Here is a 24,362-nt window from a genome sequence, read left to right on the forward strand (position 1 = left end):
GGAAAAACTTTGAAGTGTTCCCAGACCCAAAAAATAACTTCTTTGAGGCTTTTATGATACCTCCTGTGTCCCCTACCACCTAGAATGTTGATTCATTAAGTCAGGAGTGGAATCTCTGCTGAGTCTGAGGAATCTAAACACATCTTGCTAATGGATGCACACCCCCACCCCCTCACTAGCCATGAGGCCTCCTGGGAAGGTGATAAAGCTCTTCCTTGCTTTGAGCTGAGAGCTGTCCCTGTGACTTTCTCCTTTTATTCTAGACTCTTGTCAGCCCTTGGTGACCTCCACTGCTTCTGAGTGGTCTTTCTTAGGTCTTCAGTTGTGAGGTGGAACACTGGGATTCATATGAGCCCTTACCCTCAGCCAGTGTTTACTAATTCCAATTCCCTTTAGAGTTTTGATTTCATCATTTTCTGTCAAGAATTACCAATTACCATATTGTATGTCTGTTATCATTGAATATTATCCCTAACTTCCAAGGGAACTCTATTATTATTTTTCAGAGTTTGTGGTGAATTTCTGGCATGTGGTAGACACTCAAGGAAAGTTTGTTCAATGAATGTGCATAAGAAGAATGAATGAATGTGAATTTAGGAAGTATGTGGGGAAAAAGTCTTCTCGTCATCTTTCAGATTTGAATATAATCCTTTTATTTAAAAATTAAATAAAATTGGGATAGCTGCATAACTTGACGAGGAAAGTATAGCCTCGGGATACAGGCATGAGGACTGAACCCCAGCTGTGGGGCATTTCATATCTGCAAAATGCGGTAATATTCTTCACTTCACAGGACAGATGAAAGAGTTGAATTAAATAAGACAGGTAAGGGGATGCCTGGGTGGCTCAGAGGTTGAGCGTCCGCCTTTGGCTCTGGGTGTGATCCCCGGCTCTGGGATCTAATCCCACATTGGGCTCCCTGCATGAAGCCTACTTCTCCCTCTGCCTGTGTCTCTGCCTCTCTCTGCCTCTCTCTCTCTCTCTCTGTGTGTCTCTCATGAATGAATAAATAGGATCCTTAAAAAAAAAAAAAAAAGAAAAAGAAAAAAAGACAGGTAAGGATTCAACCATAGGACCCTACAAGAGGAGCAGAATAGTAACTAACTGGTAGCAGTGAGCACTGGTATTAGCTATTAGCTATTCATCCTATAAGCTTTATTCAAATGCTCTGGATAGAAAAACACCGTACCTTTCCATATAAGTTGGCAGGAAAATCCCACCACCCTTGATCTAGAAAGATCTAATCATTTCTTTCTACTCACATTGGCTTAGGAAGACTGCAACTCAAACCAACCAGTCAAAAGCAGGTATTGTGAAGAAGGCCCACTCAGTGTCAACTCTCATTCATTTCTCTGATTTTCCACCGGAGAACATCCTGCATTATAAAATGTTGTCACACGTTAAAAAAAATTTTTTTTTTTTTTTACATTAGAGACTTTGCATTCATAACCATGGAAACGCCGAAGTCCTATTATGTCAGCGTGATTCCGATGACGCCCATGTGGCACGTTTTGCAAAGAATGAAGGCGGGGTAGGGGTCGGAGGTGGATACGAGGGGACGGAAGGGGGCACAGGGCGGTGGGTAGAGAGAGGGGCATGTGACCGCACGAACCGGAGCAGCCAAAGAATGAAGCTTCTACCTTTAGGGCCAGACTTATATTTTATTTTATTATTATTTTTTAATTGGAGTTCAATTTGCCAATATGTAGCATATCACTCAGTGCTCATCCCATCAAGTGCCCCCCTCAGTGCCCGTCACCCAGAGGCCAGATCATTTTTATTTTTTTTATTTTTTATTTTTATTTTTCCAGATCATTTTTAAAAGCGAAAAAGGACAGCTCGGTGGCTCAGCGGTTTAGCGCCGCCTTCGGCCCGGGGCGGGATCCTGGGGTCCCAGGTTCGAGTCCCGCATCGGGCTCCCTGCGTGGAGCCTGCTCCTCCCTCTGCCTGTGTCTCTGCCTCTCTCTCTCTCTCTCTCTCTCTCTGTGTCTCATGAATAAATAAATAAAATCTATATTTAAAAATAAAAAAAGCAAAAAGGAACAACGACCGCATTTGTTCCCCACCCCTTCGGCGCACCTCCTAGCACGAGCCGGGCAGTCACACCCTTCACGGCGGGCAAAAGTCACCCGCGCCCCCCGTGGGCCCGCAGAGCCGAGGGCCGGAGCCGGCGAGCGTCCGCTTCCTGCCGCCGAGCCCTTGGCCGCCGCCTCCCGCCACCCCCCCGGCCCCGGCCCAGGCGAGGGCGCTCGGGCCGGGGGGCGGGGGCACCCGGGGCAGACTCCGCCCCGCCTCTCGGCCGCGGCCCCGCCCCGCCCCGCCCCGCCCCGCCCCTGCCCCGCCCACCGGCCGGCGGCCCCGGGGCCGAGGGGGAGGGGCGCGGAGGCGGCGGCCCCTGCACCCGCGCGGCGACTGGAGCGCGCCCGGCACTCGGCGCCCGCCCGCGAGGCCGCGGCTGTGCCTTCGGGGTGAGTACCCGCCCGGCAGATGCCTTGGCCCGGGGCAGTGGGCGCCGGCCGCCTCCGCGAGCTCCTTCCCCGGCGGCACCGCGGTGCGCGGGGGCCGGGGCCCGGGGCCCGGGGCCGGGAGAGGCCGGGGAAGGCCCCGGGGAGAACCGGGGGCTGCGTCCCGGGCGCTGCCCCCTCCGCCCGGCTGCTGCCTGTGCCGCGCGGGGGCCCGGGCGCAGGGACTGGAAATGGCTCTCCTCGTCCCCCTGCGGTCACCGTGCGTGCGGCCAGAGCCCCCCGAGGTGGGCCTCCCCGAGCCCGCTCCCGGGCTCCCGGGCTCCCGGGCCGCCCCCGCGAGTCCTGACCCCACCGGGCTGCCCCCGCGCGCGCGGGCGGGAGAGGGACACGCGCGCCCAGAGCCCGCAGGCGGGGAGTCGGCGCCGGTGGTCGGGGGGCCGTGGGGGGCCGTGGGGGGCCGTGGGGGGCCGTGGGGGGGTGGGGGGCAGAGATCCCGGAAGGAGCGTGGGCTGCCTTGCCCAAGTCAGCCAGACCTCAGGGTGGCACGTCGTTCTGCAAGCCCGGAACCCTCCTCACAGCCTTTAGGACAGCAGTTCTCAAACTTTTGGGGGGCTCAGCAACCCCTTTGCACGCTTAAAGATTCACATACCAAGGAGCTTTTGTTTATGCGGGTTATATTTATTTTTTTTTTAATTTACGGTATAGGGACCCCTGGGTGGCTCAGCGGTTGAGCGCCTGCCTTCGTCCCACAGAGTCCTCGGATCGAATCCCGCATCGGGCTCCCTGCATGGAGCCTGCTTCTTCCTCTGCCTGTGTCTCTGCCTCTCTCTCTCTGTGTCTCTCGTGAATAAACAAATAAAATCTTTAAAAAAGGAAACTTATATATATGTATATATAAATCAAAATTTTACTATATTTAATCATTTTTTAGATAGCGGACTTATTATATATTAACATTTTACGAAAATATCCATATTTTCCAAAACGGTGTTAGCGAGGAGAGGGGCCTTGTTTTATATTTTTGCGAGTCTCTTTAATGTCAGTTTTAACGGAAGGCAGCTGGATTCTTATATCTGCGTTCAAGTCTTGCAATATCACATCATGTACACACGTCAGAAGTATCCACTGTATACTTCTGGACAGGTGACAGGGAAAAAGGCAAATTGCATCTTGGTATTATTATGAAAGTTGTTTTGACCTTGTGGATATCTAGGGTTCCTGCACCACACTTTGGAAACTACTGGTGTAGGAAATGCTTTGGAGACTTAAGTCATTGGCCCTGCTTCTTGTTTGGGATGCTTGCTCTAAATGGAAACACATACCGCCCTATGCATGGACAATGTTAGCCTCTGGAATTTGGAGCCAAGCTTGATCTTGCCTTGGAAACTATGTACTAGGTCCCCTCCATAAGAGATGATGAGCCCCAGTGGCCTTCTGAAAACTCAGCAAGGCTCACAGATGGCTTCGGTAGTTTCTATGCCCACAGAGTTGATCTATCCGTGCACCCGGATTGCGGCGGCAGTGATGTGGCAAACAGGACCTGTGGGTTCAGAGGAGTAACCAAGAGTACCATGCCAAGTGTGTAGGGTTTTGTGCAAGAGTTACCAAGTAGTCAAAAAGTCATTTCCAAAAGATCATTGCCTTCCTTTCCTACGGGTTCATTGCTGTTTGTACTTGGGTTGCCTTGAGTTTATTGGGCTATTAGGATTCCCCAATCTTGGTGCTCTTTCACTTTCCAGTATTAGAAGTGTGCCACCTGGAATAGCCCTGCCTCAGGCCCTACCAGAAAGCAATGTTCTTCATCCTGGAGTGTGATAAGTGGGATCCCTCACTGGTTTATATTCTTGGCTTCATGCTTTGTTAAAACAAGTTCCAGATAGAAATTACATACATATATATACCAGAGGAAAATGATTCCCTAACTTGGCCCTCCCTTTTGCTCCTGCATCCACAGAGCCTCTCCTGTCCTGCTGAAGCAGCTTGGGCTGGAGCTGATAGTTGAGAAATATTGCAAACACAGTCATCTGTTGCTGCCCTGGCCACAGATGTGAGAAGGGAATGGGGTGTAACCTTTGCACACCTGCTGTGTTCTTGGAGTAAAGCTCCACTTTGATGGTGGGATCTCATTCCTTTATCCCTTCAGTACATATTTATTGACGGGTCTACCAAGCGCCCAGTTCTGTATTGGATACTGGGGGAAAGTAGTGAGCACAAACAGAAGCAGTCCCTGTCCTTCTGGAGTTTATAGTCTGGTAGCTTAGGTGCCTGCTGGTTAAAGAAGACAGTCCACTGTTGAGTGTTCACGTGAGACCTGGTCCTGTGCAAAGAACACTACCCCTACCAGACATGTTCTTCAAAGCACATGCTGAGAAAGACACAGTCCCAAACCGTGAAGATAATGATAAAATCAACATTTATTGCCATGTGCCTAGCAAAGAACTTCCTATGCCTTCCTTCTTCTGTTTTTCCTTTTACAGAGGAAGTGACTCCCTGGGGGGCAGCCAGACTACTGGAAAGGAGCTCCAGCCTGAGTCCAGTCACTGGGACAGTCTTGGGCAAGACACTTATCTGGGCCTCGGTGTCTTCATCTTTAAAGTAGGTGTTTGGGCCACTGATGTCCAAGGAGTCAGTGGTTTACTGAACAACTTTGCACTAGCATTTGTGTGCCTCTCTTCCCAACTCCATGTTCAATGGCATCACATTTTTTTTAGCTTGAAGTTAACCATTATGAGACTATTCATGCCATGGAAATCAGCAAATGGTGTATAATCCAGGGCTCCCCCACCCCAGAGAGCAAGTGGTTAAACATTTACCACCACATCATTGTTACTGTCAGAGCCAGGGTTTGTATAGTTTACCTTTGAACAACCTGAAGGTTAGGGATACTGACCGCCTGCGCAGTAGAAAATCCAAGTACAACTTTTGATTTCCCCCAGAACTTAACTGCTGATAGCCTACTGCACTGCTGATCAGAAGCCTTACCAAAAATATAAACAACTAGTGCATGTTTTGTATATTATATGTGTATGCTGCATTCTTCTAATAAAGCTAGAGAAAATAAAATGTGAAGAAAATCATAAGGAAAATACATTTACTTTACTATACTTTATTGAAAACTATTTTTAGATAGGTGGACCCATGCAGTTCAAACCCCTGTTGTTCAAGGGTCACCTGTTTTTTTTAAAAAATAAACTCTTTAGGTGTGCTGGGGTGGCTCAGTCAGTTAAACCTCTGACTTATATGGTCTCTAGGTCCTGGAATTGGAGTCCTTCCTTGCGCTTCTGGCTCAGCAGGGAGCCTGCTTCTCCCTCTCCCTCTACCCACCCCCCCCCACCACTTGTGCACACCTTCTCTCTCAAATAAGTAAATATCTTTAAAAATAATAATAACAAAAAATAAACTCTCTAGCCTGGACAAAGACATTGAATATGGGGTATGTGATTCAATTCCTCCAGAACTTTGGATAGGGAAAAAAGTCTGATTTTTTTACCATATCCTAGAACATGAATCAGCAAACTTTTCTTTAGGCTTTGTGGGCTTACAGTAGTTGCAGCTATTCAGCTCTGCTATTGTAGTGTGAAAACAACCAGAGACAGTATGCAAATGAATGGGCACAGCTGGGTTCCAATAAAACTTTATTTACAAAAACAGGGGCTAGGCCATAGTTTGCAGACCTATCTTAGAATGTCAGAACAGGATCTGGGCTTCTAGGAGGTAATTGCATGGAAAAGGACTTCTATAGAACTTTATCCATAAATACCACAGATTTGATACTTGAAGACGGTTATAGCTAGAAGTGGCAACTGCAAAGTATTTGGAATTGATTGAAAAAGAATCCATAGTAGGTTGTTTAAATAAAGGCCAAGAATGTTCACATGTTGAGGACACAACCATGGATGGTGAGTAGGGGAGGGTATATTTATTCCCAGCTGCCTCTCAGGAGCCATCTCAGACATTATGCTGGGCAGACTAAGTCAGCATGTGAATTTTTGATGTTCTGCAGGAATCAGTGGTGCTTCTATTAGCTATTCTGATTCCAGGGAGATGGGCAAAAGCGTTAAAAAAAAAGGAAATCCTCATTATATGTATTTATATTATATACACTGTACATGTACATTGTATATAGGTATACGTCCATGTTTGTATACCTACATATGTACCTAAGATATGTGGCTGTGTGAGGATTTTTCCATGTATTTAAAATAGCCTTATGAATGTTTGGAAGACAGAGATGCCAAGCTATTACCAGTAGTCAGTTCTAGGCAGTGAAATGGGGTTGAAGAAAGATGGGAATTATTACTTATTACTCTTTGTAATACTGTGTGTTTGCCTACCCTGCAAATTCATGTATTGCTTTTACAACCAAAAATAAAACAAAAAAACGAAAATCCCAACAACCTATACTTCTTAAAGGAAAATAGGATTATTTCTGGTAAGAATGTTACCACCACCCCTTCTCCCCTAATAAATTATTTTAAGTGGCATATCACAATTCTGAACTAGTGTATATACTAGTATATATTAATTCAAAATAATACTGGGAGAAAGGCCAGATCAAACCATTTTATTAAACAACTGAACCACCTGTCCAAGGGTACAAGATTACTATTCTTTAATAGACTATTATGTGGCCCTTAAACTAGTGTTGTAAAATATTGTTTCATGAAATATCATGAAGTACAGCTTTTACACTTAAAACCGTGTTACCAAAGACTATTTTTCTGTGCCCCTGTTTTTATGGAGAAAGCCTGTGTACACACACACGTGTGCGCATATGGACAAAGGTGAAGGATATGCCAAACACTGAATAGTTTTCTCTTGGTGGTGGGGTACAGTTGGTTTTTTCATTTTCTTCACTTTGCTTATCAGTATTTTCTAGCACGTATTAAACACATATTAAATTTGATAGACTCACTAAATTTGAACACCTATTAAATTTGATAAGACTGAAAACAATCACCCAGTTACTTGTACATGGGGGACAACCCAGTTGCCTTCATTTCTCTTAGACTCAGTTACTCCTGACCCCTGCGTGCTCCCTTTCTCCCAGTGGGAAGGAGAGAAATAAGTATGGGGCAAGAGGCAATGGGGAACCGAAAATGGGCAGGCTGACAGACCGTAGTCACATTGTGCCTTGTCCCCTTCCCTGTGGAGTTGGCTCCAACTTCAGCCCCTCCTCCCTCCAGTTGACCCACAGGTTAGAAAGTTCATAGGATCAGTGCCATTACCTGAGAGGCTATCAGCTGACCATCTTCCTAGATTGAGTGGCCTTCGTTTCTTTTTTAGCTTGGGGGTGGGGGGGGTGGGGCTTGAACTCAAAACCCTGAGATCAAGACCTGGGCTGAGATCAAAAGTCAGACACTTAACCAGCTAAGCCACTCAGGTGCCCCTCTTTTTTAGCTAATTTTAATGGAAAATTTCAGACATACAAAGAGTATACACCACCAGCTTCAGCAATTATGAACATTTGGCCAATTGTGTTTCATCTATACCTTTCCCCAAATTCACTTCTTTTTTTCCCTCTTCCAGGAGTTAGCATCTTCTTTTCAACTGTATAAAGTAACAAAAAATTATTCTTTATTGTGTCTTTTTAGTAAAAAGCATGCACTGATGCTGGGGCAAAAATCTTTATATTCTACCCTTATGTTAGCCCAGTTGAACACCTGCACAGCCCTTGCGGACTTGCTTGTTGTCCTGCTTCCCTGCTCTTGCATTCATCCTTCTCTCTGCCTAAGAGTCGAAAGCCATCTGCCCTCATTCCTTCTCCCAATTCTTTCTATAGCCTTTCTCAATTCCCCTGGCGGTAGCTATCTCTTTCCAGATATCTTCCTTTTTTTTTTCTTTAAGATTTTATTTATTCATGAGAGACATAGAGAGAGAAGCAGAGACACAGGCAGAGGGAGAAGCAGGCTCCCTGTGGGAAGCCCAATGTAAAGGCAGGTGCCCAACCACTGAAGCCACTGACTGAGGTGCCCCAGAGATCTTCCTTATGACCCTTATCATACTATAGTTATCTGTGTGCTTATCGTAGTCTCCTTGCTCGATGGTACTGTTCTTATAAAATAAGGAGTGTTTTCCTGATCTCCCTCTCTTCAGTGGTACTTAGCAATGCTCAATGCAGAGAAACACTCAGAAATGTATGCTAAATTAATTTGACTGAAATTCATTGATGAAAATTTTTTATTATAAAAGAAACTCATCACATTAAAAGAAAAATGTTGAGATATAGCCTAGGACCAAGAACATTTTATCTCACCTGCAAAGATTTGATTTGATTTGATTTTTTAACAGATTTTACTTATTTGAGAGAGAGAGCACACACATGAGCAGGGGGAGGAGCAGAGAGAGGGATAAGCAGACTCTACAATGTGGGGCTCCACCCCAGGACCCTGAGATCATGACCTGAATCAAAATCAAGAGTCTGAGGTTTAACCAACTGAGCCACCCAGGCTCCCTCATCTGTAGGGATTTTCAAAGATTTTAAAGAATTGTTGATGAAAAGAATTTTCAATTTGAGCCAATACAGAAAGGCAACTTTTTTTGAGTAAAATAATTTGTATTAACGGTCTGTTGTCACTTTTTCATATATATATGAAGAGCCTATAGCTCTTCTCTGGTTTTAAAATATTTTTTTACTCCAGTTTTAGAATATCCATTGTATTTTAAAATGTAGATTTACATCTTTAGTAAAAAAATAGGCTACACGTAGGACCCACATGCCCCATGAAGCAAGTTGATATCAATCTCATGAATAATGGTAGCTCACAGGTATAGAGTTCCCAGTGTACACTGCTTTTGCCTATTCCCATGTTTATCACAGCAGCCCTGGTGAGCAGGGCAGGGCAGGGCAGGGCAGGGCAGGTATTGTTACTTTAAATCTGCAAAGAAGTAAATGTAGGGTTAGGGAGATGGAAGGTATCTTGCCTAAGGCAATAAGTGCTGGACTCTGTTTTAAATGTGAATTGGAAACCAAAGGGCTTTGGGGTTAGATATTGCAAACATGCAAAGATAGGAAACTTTTTCAATAGTGTATGTCTTTGGGAGACAGACCAGGTTGTTGAGGTAAGTATGTATCTTTTAATGCCAAAGAACTACTAAAGTGATCTCATACTTTCTGAACCAATCATCGTCTCTCAGATTCCTTATGTTCTCCCTCAGTCTTTTGTTGTAAGAATTAATCCACCTTCTGATGAATTAGCTAGGCTCTTTTGCATAAATGCTGATGTGGTTCTCTCTCATTGTCTTTTCCTGACTTGAGAACTCTGGGCAAGCCCCTCTCTGGATAATGTAACTTGCCTGATCTCTCGCTCAAACAGATGTGTATGGAAGACTTAATTATTCCTTATCCTCATCATCCTTTTATGACCGTTATTATAAAATTACAAAGCAACATATACCTTGTTCATTAAGGAGGTTTGACAGTCTAAGAGTAGTATCCTCCTACATGATCACCAGGTCTGAATTTTTGGCTGAGAAGAGGAGAGATGAATAAATCATTGCTGACAGTCTGCTATATGCAAGAGCTATGCTAGAAGAGTCACTGAAACAGTTCTGTAGTAGTAGGGAGATGAAGACCAGCCTCAGGATGGTTTTAAGAGTGGTAAGTTTCATAAAAGCCTTATTTGCTACGTGAAGGAATCAGTTCCATTTTTTTTTTTTAAGGAGGCTCCACATCCAGCATGGAACCCAACATGGGGCTTGAACCCCAACCCTGAGATCAAGACCTGAGCAAAGATCAAAAGTTGGACCCTTACCTGACTGAGTCCCCCTGGTGCATGATCAGTTGCATTTTAAAGGCTGGCATTGTCTGTATTACAGACATCAACTAATCCTTTCAAAGTTAACTATCATGCAGATTTTGCCAAAATCAAGGATATTTTAGGAGAAATAGAGGTTGATCCTCTAGTCTTAATATATGTACCTTAGAGTGTGAAGATTGTTTTAATATGAGATTTCAGTTTTTAAATCTATTTGGTTAATTTGGGTTTTTGTATTCCGGGCCTGGGTTTGACTCCAAGGTTGGCCACTTAACCAGCCACAAGCCCTGGGCAGGTTACTGAATGCCTCTAATCCTCAGTCTTCCTACCTGTAAGATGGGATGGTGATGCCTTTCTCATAGGGTCGCTAATGGATCACACGTTAGACAACGTGGCCGAGGTGGCTGGCATCCCAGTGGCACTCAGCACATGTTGCCAGCTTTGTGCTTATGAACTGATTTAGCACTCATGGCATAGTGCCAACGCATTGCTGCCGTTCTTCTGAACTTTCTCAACCTAGCGCTCCCAAGCTCCAGACCCAGCTGCCTGCTGGGCATCTTCATCCCAAAGTCACCATAGCAAAAATCAATATCATGACTCCATTCTCAGTCATTGGCTCTGTCAGTTGGCCCAAATGAGGCATGTAAGGAGCTGTCCTACACCTCTTCTTCATCTCTCATCCTCAGTCCATTGTGCCTTAACTCTCACTGGCATCTATTGCCTCTGACCTTTTTTTCTGACTCGGTGACTGTAATAGCACTATAACCTGCCTCCACAACACCAGTCAGCATCCTCCCCCTGAGTCAGGCACTGTGACTCCCGAGTTTTCTCAGAAAATCAAATCAGGTATTTAAAAGTTCAGCCTAGAATTCATTAATGGTGCCTCCTGTCCTCAGGGTCTATCTGAACCTTGTTGTGAAGCCTCTGAGGATGTAGACCCTGCCCTTCCCGCTTCCCTCCTCTCCTAGCTCTTCCCACATGCATCCTATGTACTTGATCCACCTGGGGATCCTTTATGGCTCCCACAGGGTCACACTTTCATGCCTTCTTTCACTTGTGCTCTTTTCTCTGCCCAGAATATTTTTTCATGACTCCCTCAATGTAGTTCTGGGAGGCGCATAGATGGTGTTATCTGCCCCGGAGGCCTTCCTGCCCCCAGTCCCAGGCTGGATTAGCTGCTCTCCCTAGAGGATTCTCTGTCATCATCACCACTGCTGTAGCATGGGTCTTATGATACTGTCATTAGCTACTACCCAGTCTGTGTGTGACTGGGTATCCCTTTATCCCAGTGGTTTATAAATGTCACATGTAAGATATGAACCTACATCCCTTCTCTTAGACCATCCAGAGAGGCTTAGTACCAGATATGTTTAGTGCTGTTTCATTACTTGTCACATCTATGATGCAATGAAGTGGCAGTTGCATATGCCATGTCACTGTGTGAGCCGCTGAGATGGAACTCCGCCAGTGCTGCTTCACAGGTAGGCTCTGGAATCTGATGGGACTGGATTTTGAATTCCAGTCCATTATCCCTCTCAGCAAGCTTGCAGTCTAATTTTAGATATCCAGCTCCTAACCATGTCGCCATACTGCCATGGGAGAAGAACCTGGTGCTCGCAACACAGGAACACTGGGTCCTCCCAGCAGTTACCTTTCTTTTGGAAAATCAGTAACTAATGGGTTTATACATCAAGCGTCTGGGAGCTCTACTAGCATGAGTCATCCTTCTATCCAGTCCCAGCAATTCTGAGGTGGGTGGGGATAGATGATCTCAGAAACTTGGTGATTTCGTGGAGATAAATGCTGCCCTATGAGACCCTGGCAGCCTGACACCCTGTCTTTCGTGGTGATGCTGTTTCTAATTCCTCAAATTCGAGTTAGAAAAGTTCACTACCAAGCATCTACAAAATTAGTTCAGAAGCTTGAGGAAATCATGCAGTTTTCTTAAACAGTGGATATTGATTAGGCCTATTACATAATGCTTTTAACACAGTTGTCTGCTCCTACCCCACTCTTCCTGCTCTCAAAAGCTAGATGCAATAGGACGTGGTTGTGCAGATGTCATTTCTGTGGTGTCTGCAAGTGTCATTTTTGAAGTCCCACCGATAACTGTGGGTTGCTGCAGGGTCAGGGACCCACATTCTGAGAAGGAGCCAAGGACTGAGTCAGGATGCTTGCGGGAGCCCTGCCCTGTTTCTTCCTTTCCTTTCTGGCCCCACGATGACTTTCTTTTCTCGGTGCATCTCTAGAATTATAAATTCTGAAGTTCATGAGACTTTTCGTGAAACTGCTTTATTAGCCCACAGTGATATCCAAAATTAAAACTATTTCTGTTCTTCTGAGTGTGTGCTACTGCAGTTAGCTTAAAATGAGCTTAAAGGATGTGTCGGGTAAGCCTTTCTCTTTTGGCAATTGCTGTCTTGGCTAGCCAGCCTGGAACTGGGAGTCTTAATGAGACAGGAGATGTCCAGTCAGACAGTGTGGTGGCCATGGCCCCTGTCCCTCAAATCTTGACTGTGGCCTTTGGCAGTGGCTGCATACATCTGCCGAGTGAGTCATGATCATTTTTGTGTTACATCCTAAAAATTTCCAGTGTTACTTAATAATGAAGTCCAAGGAAACAGAAGGGTTAGAAATCAGGAAGTAGCTACTTTTTAAATGCAGTCTAGTATTTTCACGGCATGACTTTGTTTCATAACAAATTCCGATGTTGGAAATCTGCAATTTAAACCAAGTGTAAAGCTAGAACACTACTTTATAGTTTGTTTTCCTTTTTTTTTTAATTTATTTTTTATTGGTGTTCAATTTGCCAACATATAGAATAACACCCAGTGCTCATCCCATCAAGTGCTCCCCTCAGTGCCCGTCACCCGGTCACCCCCACCCCCCGCCCACCTCCCCTTCCACCACCCCTGGTTCGTTTCCCAGAGGTAGGAGTCTCATGTTCTGTCTCCCTTTCTGATATTTCCCACTCATTTTTTCTCCTTTCCCCTTTATTCCCTTTCACTATTTTTTATATTCCCCAAATGAATGAGACCATGTTTGTCCTTCTCCGATTGACTTATTTCACTCAGCATAATACCCTCCAGTTCCATCCACATCAAAGCAAATGGTGGGTATTTGTCTTTATTTTTTTAAAGATTTTATTGATTTATTCATGAGAGACACAGAGAGAGAGAGAAGCAAAGGCATAGGCTGAGGGAGAAGGAGGCTCCCTGCAAGGAGCCTGATGTGGGACTTGATCCCGGATTCCGGGATCACTCCCTGAGCCAAAGGCAGACACTCAACTGCTGAGCCACCCAGGCGTTCCTGTATTTCGTCTTTCATCACAGTTCCTACAGTGGCCAATTCTGCTGCTTCCTCACCTTGTCTCCTCCTTTTCTGTCGTCAAGCATCTTACTCTGGCCTCCTTGCCTTCCTCAGAACCACCTCAGGGCCTTTGCACATGATCTCACCCCTCCTCCGGATTGTCTATAGCTGGTCCCCTCACTTCCTTGACTCTGGTCCAAGTGGCTCCAAATTGGTGAGACCTCCTTTGATCTCCCGATGTCCTTTGCAGCCCAACAGTCCCTACTGCCCTCATCCTGCTTATCCATAGATCTAGTCACCATCTGACATTCTGTTTGTATATTTATTGAGTTGTGTAGTCTGCCTCCCTCCTCAGGAAAGCACTGCAAGGGCAGGCAACTTTGTCACTTTTGTTTCTGGGTGTATCCCCACTGCCTAAAATAGTTCTTGGCGCGTGTTAGGTGATTAATATAAATATGCATTGAATACTTGAATGAATGAATCATAGAATTTTTTCACTATTAGGGACAACTAAACTTATGTTATAGATTGAGAAACTGAGGCACAGAAAGTTATACGGCTCATTTCAAAATGGAGCTCAATCATTTCAAAACTGTTCTAGCTCTTTTTAAAAATCTAGGACTCTATGTGGAGCCTTCTGGTCAGTTGTCCAGTCCAGTCCAGGTTAACACAAAAGAATAAATGAAAATTGATAATTTAAAATTTTAGCAGAAAACCCACAAGTTACTATGTAATGGCAAAACTTTCTGATACAGAAGGCAGAGTCTTATTCATGTTTACAGCATAGAGTGCACATTGCATATAATTAGTGCTCAAGAGAACTGTGTTAATAGATTTGGTTATATTGTTATAAAGCCATTCCTTTCTGCAAGACCCTCCTTCTGCACTAGTCCCAAAATAGACAGTTATTCTTAGGGCTTTTTATTCAAAATGTTTTCAGTTATAAGCATCCCATTTAAGAGTGTGTGTGTGTGTGTTTAATTTCTTTTACAAATAGCTGACATGATCAAAGAGGTGACCTCATCTCTGGGAAAATCCAGAAATATTTAGTTATTCCGGTTTTCCAGATGTAACTACATCAAATAAAGCAAAGAACTAATCTTTCTAGTTCTCCACTTTGTGAAAAAATCCAGTTTTCAAGCCATGATGGTTTGCTGGCCTGAATGGTTCCGACCTCAGACTTATTTATGCTTACATAGACATCCTTGGAATCTCACTTTTGACAAAAAGTTGTTTATAAGTAGCATGATGTTTAGATATACAACAGTCAGTTTGGGAAGTGGAGCCAATTAATTTCTCTTTAAGCAGAAAAGAAACGAAGCACAGCTAATCCTTATAGTGAACTGAAGTGAACTCTAGAGATGTAGTGACATTAACTTTAGAGTTGGAAGCTGTGAAAATTCAGGATGGGTATATTTAGGAAAACGTGAGAAGAGAGATGGGTAAACCACATGAAATACAAAAGAAACCTATTTCTGTTGTTTGTAGAGATTTTAAAAATCCACTGTGTGTCTTTAGAAATCTTAAATAAATAAACAATTTGGCAGATATATTGCCTGCACTTTAGACCATTCTTAACTAACTACCTGCAAACTCTTTAAAACTATGCAAGCTGTCCTGGAAACTGATATGCACACTCCCAACTCCCAAAAATAAACAAAACCTCTATCTTCCCCACCCCATTACTGGCAGGAGTTCCGCTGCTCAGGCTTACTCTTCTCTGCTCCTTCCTGCTGGTGTATGGAAGTCATGTGGTTGGTTGTGGGGCCCATTCATGTCTATGCCTCTTTCTCTATCATAAGGTAACCTGAGGGGATTCAACCCTGATAACAGAAGCAGCTAAATACTGGATTTATATACTCCAAAGGCTGGAAAGTAACTTGAAGAGATGAATCTTACCGTATGTGATCACTGGCATTTAGTTAAAGTCTGTTGACCTTTCCACGCATTTCTACAAATCTGGCTGTGCCAAATAAGCATCATGGTGTGGCATTCACTGCCAGCAGGGTGTATGGTCTGAGATGTTCTAGCAAGAGGGGTGGTTTAGCAGTGTGCTGCCCATGCTCTGTACTCAGTCTCCCAGACAAAACCTGATGTAGGAAAGATGTTAGGGTTCAAAGCTGATGACCAAGAAAGAATTCTTGAGATGTCTTTGGTGCAAAAAGGTGGTTTTATTAAAGCACAGGGACAGGACCTGTGGGCAGAACAGGTAGGGGCATGAGGATTGGCCCATTATAGACTTTCAAGTTGGAAGGGGGTTAGGGATAGCTTAAGCCTTCCAGGTACTTTAGAAACAAGGTTTCCAGGATCCTGAGGGGGGCTTATCTATTGTTGGGAAAGGTCATTTATTATTGTTTAGTAAACCCTCAGTCATGAGACCCTTCAGATGTATAAATAACGTGGGTCATGATTGGAGGATGATTGCCAACATGTATAGGGGTGGGTAGAGATAAAGGAAATTTCCAAAGGAAGTTTTATATGTTAAAGTAGACTTACAGGGTCCTGGGAGGTCAGACTAAGATTGCCTTTTGCCCTTAGCTAAGTATTAACATCGAGGCAGCTGTGTCCCTAGAGGAAGGTCACTCTGTTTCAAGGACTTGTTAATGGGCCTAGATAGTAAGGAAATTTAATAATTTTTCCTCTGCTTTTATTTCCCATATCAAAACCCATCTGTAGGATTGCTGCCTGGGCTTGGGAGTTCAGTCAGAGTAACAGGTAGCAAAGCCCACTGATCCGAATGGGGATTTTGCCTGTGATTCAAGCTAAAGGGGCCGCTTACCTTGCTATATAACCCGCTAGGTTCATGACGTACCTCAGCATGGAGTCAAACTGCCTAAAGATTTGAGGGCTTCATCATATTTGATGGGCTGTCTTGCCTCTACAGGGTTACAGAGCCGGTTCTTATCCACATTAATAGCTCAGTAAGTCTCCCTCAGAGATGAGAACATTCGGTCTCCGGAGGCCATCTGAGTGTCACTGGGTTTGGCCTGTCTGGCAGATAGTTTACAAAAGAAATTCACATGAAGTCACATGACAGAGGAAGAGAGATGAAAAGTATCCACCTTTACTAGAAATTAAAGAAACGCCCAAGATTAGCTTTTTAATCTCTTAATTTGGCAAAAAGTAAAGAAAAAGAATCATGTTGCCTGGTTGAGGCACTTCCATTCCCTGCCTCCGAGAAGAGCCATAAATTGGCACAGCCTTTCCTGGCCACATGGTGATGTTTAATGGGACGGAGACATGCAAATCCTTTCACCCAGCTGTCCTGCTTCTAGGAACCAAAAGCTAGGAATTTCTATTAAGGAAATGGATTGAGGACATACTCCAAGGAGAGTGTACAAAGGTTGCAGCATTGTTTGAATGTTAATACTTGGAAACAAACTAAGTATTTTAATAATAAGAGATTTAAGTAAATTGTTGTATATCTGAATGATAGATGTTTATAGTGCAGTTAAAAGATCTAAAATACCACAGATGGCCTGATAGATTGCTGAGTGAAAAAAAGCCATTTACAAAACAATGTGAGGTCGAACCCATTTTTTAAAGAAATCCTAATATATTTAAAAGTTGTGTTAGCTGAAACTTCAAACTTCAGTGGTGACTTTTGTTTATCTGCATTTTCTAATTTTTCTGTAATGATCATCTGTTTCTTAGTGTAATATTTTTGAAGTTATCATCAGCCAAAAAGAAAAGGTTCTGCAGCAGGTTTGGTCTCCTGCTAGGATTGTTGGCAGAGAGGGGTGGGGGAGAGGGGGTAGGAGAAGGTGGTGAGAAGGAAGGGGTCCCGCTTAGATTGATAAGCCTGTAGGAAGTATTCAAATGGTCTATCCAAAGTGAAATAAAAACCATTCATGGATTCTCTTCAGAACCATTGCACTGGGGGAATCCCTGGGTGGCTCAGCGGTTTTGCACCTGCCTTTGGCCCAGGGCGCAATCCTGGAGTCCTGGGATCGAGTCTTGCGTCGGGCGCCCGGCATGGAGCCTGCTTCTCCCTCTGCCTGTGTCTCTGCCTCTCTCTCTCTCTCTATCATAAATAAATAAAAATAAATTAAAAAAAAAAAGAACCATTGCACTGCATCAGTGGATGATGAAGGTCGTAGTTTGGGGAGCAGAGTGGGTTTCTCTAAAGAATAATAGTAACATATTTACTTTTTCAATAAATCCTCATCAGACATTTTGATTTTAAGATTTTATTTATTTATTCATGAAAGACACAGAGAGAGAGAGAGAGAGTGAGAGAGAGAGAGGCAGAGACACAGGCAGAGGGAGAAGCAGGCTCCATGCAGGGAGCCCTATGAGGGACTCGATCCCAGGTCTCCAGGATCATGGCTTGGGCCAAAGGCGGCGCTAAACTGCGAGCCACCCAGGCTGCCCCTCATCAGACATTATTAAATAAAGAACTGTATACTGTGGTTCAGGAACTTTATGAACTGTTCCGTCTTCCTTTTAAAAGATACCGCCCAAGAAGTCAAGTTTTCATTTCTAGATACTATTTCTTCCTGATGAAATATCCTCTATAGGTATTTATGTCAGGAAATTGAAAACGACTGCTTCAGCTTTTTAAAAAGTAAATAACAAACGAAATCATGCTTACAAAAAACAGAACTTGGATTCTATTCAGAGGTTGAAAGTCCTTCCCACTGGTCCTGCCCTTTACACAATGTATTCTTGTATTTAGGGATAATCAATGTTAACTTTATTCTAGATCTTTCTTTTGTATTCATTAACATATACAATGGTGTGTGTGTGTGTGTGTATGAATGAATATATACTAATAGTCTTAAAGTTTTTAAATTGGATTCTAGTACATCTATTATTTGCAACTTTTTCTATTTCATTTTATTACTTAATGTGAGTCTTTGCTCACATCTTTTTTAAAGATTTTATTTATTTGTTCATGAGAGACACAGAGAAAGGCAGAGACATAGGCAGAGGGAGAAGCAGGCTCCCCATGGTGAGCCCATGCAGGATTCTCAATCCCAGCACCCCAGGATCATGCCCTGAGCCAAAGGTGGATGCTCAACCTCTGAGTCACCCAGGTGTCCCTTTGCTCACATTTCTTACGTTGCATCTGAGTAAGGAATTGTATCTTTGATATTTATATCAATAAAATTTATTTGCCCTTACTCTGCCTCTCAGAATAAATTCAGTCACCCAGGGCAACTTGTTAAAAACTTAGCCCTAGCTCTAAGTTGTTTTCCCAAAGTTTATTATTTTTGTTTGTTTTTGTTTTCCCAAAGTTTAGCTGTCAGTCAGTTCCCGGGAAATCTGAACCACATGGAAGGCTCAGTCAATGATTAGAGACCTAGCTCCCAAAAGTGCCAGCAGAATGTGATATGTAGTGTGTGATACGTGAAAGTGCTTAAGTTGTACTTTTCTCAACTTTACTTTTGAAGGATTTTAAGCATTCTTTTTTCCTCTGCCAGAAGTTTGCATTTCACTTGAGAGAAAATCAGCTGTATTTTCTTCCTAGGTCTACCCCTCATAAACCTAGTGACCCCACTTTCCTTCTAGGGGTCTCTGTTTCCTGGTCAGGAAAATGCTATAGCATCTCTAAGGTTCTTTCCAGAAGGCTCAGCATTCTCTCATTCTGTCTCATCAGCTCCATTAGCATCTAGGACAAAGTGTCCTGAGGGTATGGGGTGGGGAATGGGTTAATGCCCTGCCACATATGCACAAATGATGGTGTCCGAGTCATTTGCAGGTGTCCAACATTGCGACCAAAGGTTGGTTGGCAGCAAGACTGTGGTTGGGAGGAACCACAGCTCTGATCTCCCTGCAACTTCTTTACTAACAGCATGGTTCAGTTGTTAAACGTCTCAGATCTGTCTGCCTTTGCCTAATGTTTAGCGTTTTTAGTAATTTACTTTAAAAATCTGGTGTTCGGCACTCTTTCCCCACTCCCACTCTTCTGTGCATCTGTGTACAAGATGTACCTGAGGGCATCATGACATTGTACAAGTCACCCAGCTGGTATTTCAGGATAGTTTAGCTTTGAAAGACAGTGTTTCTCAACCAAATAATTCTCTTGATTTTAAGAGTGTGAGCTAGGTGTAGGGAAGGGCTTCAAATACAGTGCAAATGTCTTTTTTTAAATTCCTTCTGTTTAAGAACTGTTCACATGTCCTACTTGATTCAAAGGCCAGGGCGAATGTTTAGCCATCCTACTGTAATGAACACAAGTATTCATGAACCACAAGCTCCAAATGAGCTCCAACATCACTGCTTACGAGACATAATTTCCCCTTCTTAACTTTCTTATTTTTAAAAACTTCTTTTTTTTTCTTGGCCTCCATGCAATACTATCTTATTCTGTGGAACAGAAAAGGTAGCACCCATGCGTATTTCCATGCATACTACTAACCCTTCTCCTAGCCCCCCAAAAGAAAATAACTAAGATAACACACCTCTCTCCCAAAAAATCCACAGTGACTCTGTTCACGCCTTCCTTTTATTCCTATTGAATGGGGATTAGGTAAAACAAAACAAAACAAAAAAGGCAGGAACCTGAAGGAAGGCAGGATAGGGATAAGAAAAGAAAGGAGTTGAAACAATGACAATGAGGTGTGGGCTTTATGCAGATGTGGGAAGTAGGGAGGGCTCCCTGGGCAGTTAGCTGGGTTTTTAGATAAAACCAGACCAGGGGTAGTTTTAGAGTCTGCAGGATTTGCAGTAATACTTGAGGTTTGAGGATAGGGTATGATTCTGGCCGAGGAAGGCAGACCTGGGAAGCATTTATGATGCCTTGATTCTCTCTGGGTGTCGACTGTTCTCAAGCTAAAGATCTCTCCCTCCTACCTGCCTTGGAATATGGTAGTTTTTAGCTTTCCCTTGGGATCGCTGAAGCATGGGGAGTTCCTATAAAGCGATCTAAGACAAGGTGTGATGATAGCATTAATGAAACCTAGGAGGGATTGCAGGATTACCAGAGCCCTCCAGGGGGTATGAAAGGACTGTTTCCCAACTTGGAAGCAAAACCAGTTTTTGGTCACCAAAACACAGCTGCTGTTGCTCACCTATGGCTCAGTAAAGAGTAGCAAGGGACATGTGACAATGCCAAGCTCAGACCAATGTGCTGGGTAACCCTTGGAAGAAGGAGGGGTAACTGCAGTATTCAGAACTGAGTCCCAGTAAGATTTGTCAGGCCCATGAGTCTCTTCTGGCTTTTTTTAGCTGTGGGGTTGATTGGTGACCTCTCTCCAGCACCCCCTTTAGAACAGCAGTTGTTGCACCAGGGGAGGTGGCGTGAGGTGGCTGGAAAGAGCCAGGATTTAAAACCCAGCTCTCCGCCTCTTACTAGGTTAGATGTATGTCCTCAAACATGTTCTTCCATCTCTGAGCTGCGGTTTCCTCCACTGTAGAATGGAAATAATAATACTCTTTAACCTACAGAGATGTTGCCAAAATTAGACAAGATGGTATAAAGCACTGGGTATTTCTGTACCGCAATGCAGATACTTATATGCCGGTCCTAACTAGTGACAGATTCCTTTCTTCTTTAAATTCTGCAAGTAGAATTTGGTTCACGGGACACCTGGGTGGCCTGAGTGTCTGCCTTAGGCCCAGGGCGTGATCCTGGAGACCGGAGATCGAGTCCCAAGTCAGGCTCCCTGCATGGAGCCTGCTTCTCCCTCCGCCTGTGTCTCTGTCTCTGTCTCTCTCTCTCTCTCGAATAAATAAATAAATAAAATATTTTTAAAAAGAATTTGGTTCATTAATATAGTGAAATGAGAGTTACGTAGTTTCTCTTTTTTTTTCTTAAGATTTTATATATTCATGAGAGACACAGAGAAAGAGAGGCAGACACACAGGCAGAGGGAGAAGCAGGCTCCATGCAGGGAGCCCGATGCGGGACTCGATCCGGGGACTCCAGGATCACATCCTCTGCCAAAGGCAGGCGCTAAACCGCTGAGCCGCCCACGGATCCCCCAGTTGCCTAGTTTCTAAGGAAAAAGTGAGGCAGATGGTAGAGCACTTTACACAAAGCCATTTCCATAAAAGCTGTAGCGGTCACTTTATCTGTTCGGAACTGTGCAGGCCGGCTTTGTAGGGGAGTGGGAGGAGCAGGGATTGTGTGAGGATCCCAAAATTCTGCCCCAGGTGTTTGTAAGCTACAGGGAGGTAAATGGACCCGTTTCTTCCTCACCGCATCATGGCCAGTATGGGTACAACTTAGCAATTGGTTTAACCATAGAATTTTGGCAAAATGGAAGCTCTTGGCCCCTTTAGGGTTTGACACAGATAGAGGGGTGATTCAGAGACTCCAGGCTTTTGAAGATGGGAATGACCCACCCTGCCGGGTTCTGCAAGGATCTCCAGCACTGCCCCCCACCACAGAGGTTCTCTCATGTCCCACAACCTCTGTGGAGACACCCTTCTCTCCATCCATTTCACAGGCAGTTTTACTCTTGCAGTTCCTACTGTTTGGGGTGGAAACATTAAGTCAAGAATTGGAACTGACAGCAAATCAATGGGAGAATAGGATTATTGCCTTTTTCAACTTACACCTTCAAAATTCCAGTCAGTGGAATTATTAGTCTTGTTTCCGAGTCCACGGATTTGGCAACTTCTGCAGACAGGTGAGCTCACCTCTTACTAAACGGGCGTATTTATAGGGATTTTCTCCCCCTCCCGACTGGCTCCCCCTTTAGTGGGGATGAGTAACAGATCTCTGGCATCTGTGTGGCACTTAACTGCGCTCTCCCCTCCTAGGAGGCGACTCGGTGAAACACCCCCCCTCCAGGCCGCCCTCTCTAGCCTTTGCCTCTTCAGTTCCATCCACCGCTTTTCCGTGGCAGCGGCCACCCTCCAGTGGCCCACGCAGGTCACCTCTGGCCTCCTCCCTCCCGTAATCCCTCCAGGAGCCCTGCTGCCCTCCGGTCCAAAACCTCTGCCCCCCCAAGGTCACTCCGCGGGTGGCACAGGGCCCACAAGGTGTGTTCGTGTGGTCTTCCCGCTGCAGAACCACACAGCCTTTTAGAAACCTTTAGTTAGAGACGCCTGCGTGGCTCGGGTTGAGCAGCTGTCTTTGGCTCAGGGCATGATCCCAGATTCCTGGGATCGAGTCCCACATCGGGCTCCTTGCATGGGGCCTGCCTCTCCTCCTGTGCCTCGCATGAATAAAATCTTAAAAAAAAAAAAAATTTTAAAAGTAAAGAAACCTTTAGTTACCCAGATTTCTAAATCAGGAGAGGTCATGTAGAAATCCAGACTGCCAGGCTTGCTTGAAAAATCGGATGATCTGTCGACACCGGGCTAGGCTAAGTCCCTGCACGCAGCTCAGGGCTGGAGCCGAAGGGCCACTGCCCCCTTAGCCGGCACACTCTGCCCCTGCCTGCCTGGTGCTGGGTCCCTTCCCCTCCGTGAAGGCAATTTCATTGTGATTCCCTCCGCCTGGCAAACATACAGCTGCCATGGGATTTTGCTGCCTCCTAAATTAAGTGTCCGTTCCTCACCTGGCACTCCGGCGTCCAGCCGTGATTCTCACCTTGAACATTGGTTACAAACACCTGGAGACCAAACACTGCGATTCCTGCTTACCTCCACCTCCCCCATCAATTCTAATTCAGTAGCTTAGGGGTGAGACTCAGGAATCTCTGTTTTTTTTTTAAGATTTTATTTATTTATTTATTCATGAGAGACAGAGGCAGTCTCCCCATGGGGAGCCCCTTGCAGGACTCGATTCCAGAACCCTGGGATCACGCCCTGAGCCGAAGGCACTCAATCACTGAGCCACCCAGGTGCCTCTGTTTTATGTTTTTGTTGAAGAAATGGGCCTGTCTACGGAGACAAGAACCACCTGTCACTTTTTATCCCCCAGTCATTTCCTTTACAGGCATACTTCCATTTTATTGTGCTTTTGCTTTGCAAATACTGTGGTTTTTACAGATTGAAGGTTTGTAGCAACCCTGCATTGAGCAAATCTCTTGGCACTATTTTCCCAACAGCATTTGTTCACTTCAGGTCTCTGTGTCATGTTGTAATAATGTTCAAATTCATTTATTATTATATATCGTATGGTAATCTATGGCCAGTGGTTATGACTCACTGAACGCACAGATGATGGTTAGCATTTTCTAGCAATAAAGTTTTTTTTTATTAAAGTACATTTTTTTAGACATAATGCTGTTGTACACTTAATAGATTACAGTAGAGTGTGAACATAACTTTTATATGCACTCGGAAGCCAAAAACTTCATTTGACTCCTATTATTATGATATTTGCCATATTGTGGTTGGGAACTGAACTCACAATTTATCTGAGGTATGCCTACACATGTTATTTTTTTCATTTTACAGTAATATGTTGACCATATTAGTCATCCCCAAAATATGTTGAATATTTAAGTATTCATAAAACCCCCGGATTAATTGGGGAAATGTTACTGTTTTTTTGTTTTCTTTTTTGTTTTTTGTTTTTTTTAAGATTTTATTTTTAAGTAATCTGTACATCCAACATGGGGCTTGAACCCAAAACTCTGAGATCAAGAGCTGCTCCTGACCCGCTTACACTCCACTGACTGAGCCAGTCAGCCCAGAAACATTACTATTCTTATCTCAGAAGACTCTTGGGCAATGGATTGGTTGAAGGATTTTTGCCCAAGGGGTAGGACTGGAAAGGAAGTTGTCTCTTACTCCAATGTGTTTTGCTCTGAGTTGTACAGTGACGTTTTTTGAAACCTCTGTTTCTCTATGTGGTGGAAGCCAGGAACAGTGTCCTCCCTTGTTCATGCTTATAATTTATACAAGGATCGGGACGCCTGGGTGGCTCAGCAGTTGAGTGTCTCCTTAGGCTCAGGGCGTGATCCTGGAGTCCTGGGATCAAGTCCCA

General features: G+C 44.3%; 1 protein-coding gene and 1 long non-coding RNA gene across 4 annotated transcripts in view; one reads left to right on the top strand and one right to left on the bottom strand.

Moving 5' to 3' along the window:
- Positions 1 to 2,208, bottom strand: part of LOC111097949 — a 128,695-nt gene extending 126,487 nt beyond the window's left edge. The window contains exons 1-2 of the long non-coding RNA XR_005366912.1: positions 2,080 to 2,208; positions 1,263 to 1,375 (exon numbers count right to left, since the gene is read on the bottom strand). This is a non-coding gene — a long non-coding RNA (uncharacterized LOC111097949). The remainder of the gene's footprint in view (positions 1 to 1,262; positions 1,376 to 2,079) is intronic.
- Positions 2,209 to 2,376: 168 nt separating this feature from the next.
- The window catches only part of ACO1 (aconitase 1), a 59,373-nt gene continuing 37,387 nt past the window's right edge, over positions 2,377 to 24,362 (top strand). Inside the window, exons 1-2 of one of the 3 annotated variants that reach the window (XM_038552590.1) lie at positions 2,377 to 2,468; positions 4,943 to 5,060. The gene's annotated coding sequence lies outside the window, so the exon portion shown is untranslated. Of the gene's footprint in view, positions 2,469 to 4,942; positions 5,061 to 21,973; positions 22,111 to 24,362 lie in introns of those variants that run through there. The other 2 variants (XM_038552588.1, XM_038552589.1) reach the window with 2 other exon arrangements.

Source organism: Canis lupus, chromosome 11 (genome assembly GCF_011100685.1).
Source record: "Canis lupus familiaris isolate Mischka breed German Shepherd chromosome 11, alternate assembly UU_Cfam_GSD_1.0, whole genome shotgun sequence".
NCBI lineage: Eukaryota > Metazoa > Chordata > Mammalia > Carnivora > Canidae > Canis > Canis lupus.